Source organism: Otolemur garnettii, unplaced genomic scaffold (genome assembly GCF_000181295.1).
Source record: "Otolemur garnettii isolate 467f Iridium unplaced genomic scaffold, OtoGar3 scaffold00091, whole genome shotgun sequence".
Lineage (NCBI taxonomy): Eukaryota > Metazoa > Chordata > Mammalia > Primates > Galagidae > Otolemur > Otolemur garnettii.
The window spans coordinates 7,840,539-7,844,945 of record NW_003852486.1 but is presented as its reverse complement, the minus strand read 5'-3'; the positions used below and the strand labels follow the sequence as shown (position 1 = coordinate 7,844,945).

The 4,407-nt window shown below is 44.0% G+C and overlaps 1 protein-coding gene and 1 pseudogene across 2 annotated transcripts in view; one reads left to right on the top strand and one right to left on the bottom strand.

Annotated features, from left to right (window-relative positions):
* The window catches only part of LOC111727034 (extracellular calcium-sensing receptor-like), a 50,215-nt gene that overhangs the window by 17,508 nt on the left and 28,300 nt on the right, over positions 1-4,407 (bottom strand). The window contains exon 1 of one of the 2 annotated variants that reach the window (XM_023516440.1): positions 704-800. The exons of the other annotated variant lie outside the window; for it this stretch is intronic. The gene's annotated coding sequence lies outside the window, so the exon portion shown is untranslated. Of the gene's footprint in view, positions 1-703; positions 801-4,407 lie in introns of those variants that run through there. 2 annotated transcript variants of the gene reach the window in all.
* LOC100954021 lies at positions 435-3,626 on the top strand (annotated as a pseudogene).

Below are 4,407 nucleotides of genomic sequence, written 5' to 3'. Positions count from 1 at the left end.
CCCTGAGTAGAAAAATCCTACATCAATTTTAAATTCCGTAAAATATCTCTCATTAGTAAAATGTAATAATTTAGTTTCAATTGTTGGGGAAATGGAGTCTTGGGACTCCAAGGGGGTCCAATGGGAATAAGATTCTTGCCTTTTAAACTTTCTAATTATCAGTTTAGCCAAGTAAATAATTAACTTCATAGTAAACTGTAATCCTGTTTTGTGAAATGTCAGTTTTTCAGAGTAAGAGAAATTATACAGAAAGGAAAATGACATCATATAAGAAAAGAATCTTATGTGACAAATTTTGTCCTGAAACAGAATGATTGTTTAAGAAAGTGAAAGCCAGTTTCAGAACCTGAGGCTGAGTCCAAAGTTGGGCCCAAGCCAAAGGGAGAGGAAGATGAGATTAAGGTGGCTAGGACCAGGAGGAAGGTGCTTTTGGACTTGTGACTGCTGCGATGTACAAGACCACAGGGACAGAATGGGATCAGCAGGAGGAAGGCATGAATGAGAGTGATGGGGATGATGAGGAGTACCCCATGGCTTCCTCTGCGGAGAGCTCCCCCAAAGACTACAAGTGGGAGTATGACAAACAGGAGGAGAAGAACCAGCTAGAAATCGAGGGACTGGAGGAGCAGCTGTCTATCAATGTCTATGACTACAACTGCCACGTGGACCTGATCAGGTTTATCAAGCTAGAGGGGGAGCTTACCAAAGTGAGGATGGCCCTCCAGAAGATGAGCAAGATCTTTCCCTCGACTGAAGAGCTCTGGCTGGAGTGGCTACACAATGAGATCAGCATGACCCATGATGACCTGGACAGGGAGCACATGTACAACCGCTTTGAGAAAGCTGTGAAGGATTACATTTGCCCTAATATTCAGCTGGAGTATGACCAGTACTTGGTTGGTGAGATTGGTCAGAAAGATGGCCTTGAGAAAGTTCACTCTGTTTGAAAGGGCACTTTCATCAGTTGGTTTACATACGACCAAGGGACTCGCCACCTGGGAGGCTTACTGAGAGTTTGAAAGTGGGATTGTGGAAGCTGCTCGGCCCATGGCTGGCTTCCTTTCCCCTTTTGACCAGGAATAAACCTTTGATTCACAGCTTGAGAAAGTCCACAGTCTCTTCCAGCAACAGTTGGCAAACCCATTTTATGATATGGAGGCCACCTTTGCATAGTACAAAGAATGGTCAGAAGACCCAATACCAGAGTCAATAATTCAGAACTATAACAAAGCACTGAAGCAGCTGGAGAAATACAAACCCTATGAAGAAGCACTGTTGCAAACAGAGGCACCAAGGCTGGCAGAATATCAAGCATATATTGATTTTGAGATGAAATGGTGATTCTGCTTGCATTTAGCTGATCTTTGAGTGTGTCTTTGTTGAGGATTGCCTTCTCCCAGACTTATAGATCTGTTATAGTCAGTACCTAGATATACAACTGAAAGTAAAGGATTTGGTCTTATCTGTTCATAACCATGCTGTTAGAAACTGCTCCTGGACAGTTGCCCTGTGCAGTTGGTACCTCTTGGCTATGGAGAGACATGGAATTGATCACCCAGTGATTTCTGTAACCTTTGAGAAAACTTTGAATGCTGGCTTAATCCAGGCCACTGATTATGTGGAGATTTGGCAGGCATACCTTGATTACCTAAAGAGAAGAGTGGATTTCAAACAAGATTCCAGTAAAGAACTGGAAGAGTTGAGGGTCACATTCACTTGTGCTTTGGAGTATCTGAAGCAGGAGGTAGAAGAGCATTTCAATGAGAGTGGTTATCCAAGCTGCATGATCATGCAGAACTGGGCTAGGATTGAGGCTCCACTGTGCAGTAGTATGCAGAAAGCTCGGGAACTCTAGGATAACACTATGACCAAAGGCAACACCAAGTATGCTAACATGTGGTTTGAGTATTATAACCTGGAAAGGGCACATGGTGATACTCAGCACTGCAGGAAAGCCCTGCACCAGGCTGTATAGTTTACCAGTGTCTATAGAGCATGTCTGTGAAGTTCTTCTCACAACAGAGAGGACAGAAGGTACTTTAGAAGACTGGGATATAGCTTTTCAGAAAACTAAAACTTGATTAGCTCATGTTAATGAGCAGAGAATGAAGGCTGCAGAGAAGGAAGCTGCCCTTGTGCAGCAAGAAGAAGAAAAGGCTGAACAATGCAAGTGGGCCTGGGCTGAAAAGAAAACATTAAAAAAGAAGAAAAAGCCAAAAGATAAGCACAGAGCAGATGAGGAACATGAGAAAGAGTGGGGTGCTGATGAAGAAGAGCAGCCTTATAAACGAAGAAGAACCGAGAACAGTGTCACTCCCTCTGGAGAAACATGAGATGCAGAAGTGGGGATAGGGCCTGCTTAGAGTCGTGCATCTGTAAATGTCAACCCCCTTTCAAAGCAGAAGGACAAGGTGGCTGCCCTGAAGAGGAATATGCCCAAGGTGCCCCAAGACAGCAGTAAGGACAGAATCACCATCTTTGTCAGCAACTTGCCCTATAGCATGGGAGAACCCAATGTGAAGCTCAACCCTCTCTTTGAGGTTGTTGAGATCCACACCATCTTCAGCAACCATGGGGATTTCCAAGGCTACTGCTATGTGGAATTTAAAGAAGAGAAATCAGCACTTCAGACACTGGAAGAATGTAGAAGGGAGGCCCATGTTTGTTTTCCCCTGTGTGGATAAGAGCAAAACCCCTGATTTTAAGGTGTTGAGATACAGCACTGCCCTGGAGAAACCCAAACTGTTCATCTCAGGCCTGCCTTTCTCCTGCAGAGGAGGAGAACAGGGACTAGAAGAAACTTGTAAGACTCATGGCACTGTGAAGGACCTCAGGCTGGTCACCAACTGGGCTGGCAAACCAAAGGGCCTGGCCTACATGGAATATGAAAATGTCCTCCTTAGCAAAGTATCTCAAGAATGGAAGAAAAAGTATCCAATGTACTCAACACTATTATGAAACTAATGGTTAGCTATCTTAGGAAAGCTACAATCCAAATGGAGCCCTAGACTATGGGGAAAGGGGAGGGGTGGGGGGGGATGGGTGAAGAGAATGATATTGTGGGGATCACACCTATAATTTATCCTATTAGGGTACATGTGAACTTGTCTAAAGGTTGAATATAAATGTCTTAACACAACAATTATGAGAAAGACATGATGGCTATGTTAGCCAGTTGGATGAGAGTTTTCCAAACTACATATGGAAGCAGCACACTGTATCCTATGATAGAATTAATGTACACAATTATGATCTAATAAAAAAAAATGAAAAAAAAAAAAAGAAAATGAATCCTAGGCATCACAGGCTGTAGTGAAGATGGATGGCATGACTATCAAAGAGAATGTCATTAAGCTAGCAATCAGCAATCTCCCTCAGAGGAAAGTTCCAGAGAAGCCAAAGTCAGGAAAGCACCAGGTGGTTCTATGGTGCCACGGCAGTTATACAGAGCAGAAGGGAAGGGGAGGACCCAGCTCTCTCTGCTGCCTTGTGACCTGCAGCACCCAAGTGCCACTCCTCAGGCTGAGAATGGCCCTGCCTCGAGTCCAGCAGTCACCACCTCAGCAACCACTGAGGCACCCAAGATGTCTGATGCTGATTTCGCTAAGTTGCTTCTGAGAAAGTGAACGGGACTCTAGGACAGACAGGAAATGCCTTATTTCATACTGGCCTGGCAGGCCACCGGCCACATGGCAAAGCACTGGGGACAGATGGCCCAGCACAGTGCCCACTCGCTACCACCACCTTCCCTTTGGTTTAGACATAAAGGGAAAGGGTGTTTCAAGTAGAGGCTCTCGGTGCTCCCTCACATTGAGGGCAACAGGAGTAAAGTGATCACTACAGGTTGGGCCCGGGACATAGTATCCTAAGATAATTTTGTGTCTTAAAGGATGAGTAGAAGTGAAACTGGAACACAGAGTTTTTGAGATGCACTTGTCCAAGTGTTTTCAGCCAGCTCTGGCCCCCTTTTGTAAGACACTTCTCCTACACCCTACACAGCATATGTGCCTCTCACTCTTAATTTTAAAAGATGAAAAGCAGATGCTAGTAATTCACCAGAATGGCCTATGAGGAGGGGGGAAGGGAGAAAAAGTCTCATAAAAAATGTTTGATGGATTTTTGTTCAAAAGGGCTGTGCATTTTTTATATATTTGTAAATGACACATCAAGCAGTTTTGTTTCCTAAAAGCAAATTGTTTGTGATGTTTGTGATGTTTGTTTTATATAGGAATTCTGTGTGCCAATTGTTGTGGACCATTTTCTTTGCCTAGTGATTAGTGAACTGTGTTCTTTGTCTAAAAAAAAAGGGCAGCATCTGTAGCTCAAAAGGGTAGGATGCCAGCCCCATATACCAGAGATGGTGGGTTCAAACCCAGCCCTGGCCAAAAAATGCAAAAAAAAAAAAAA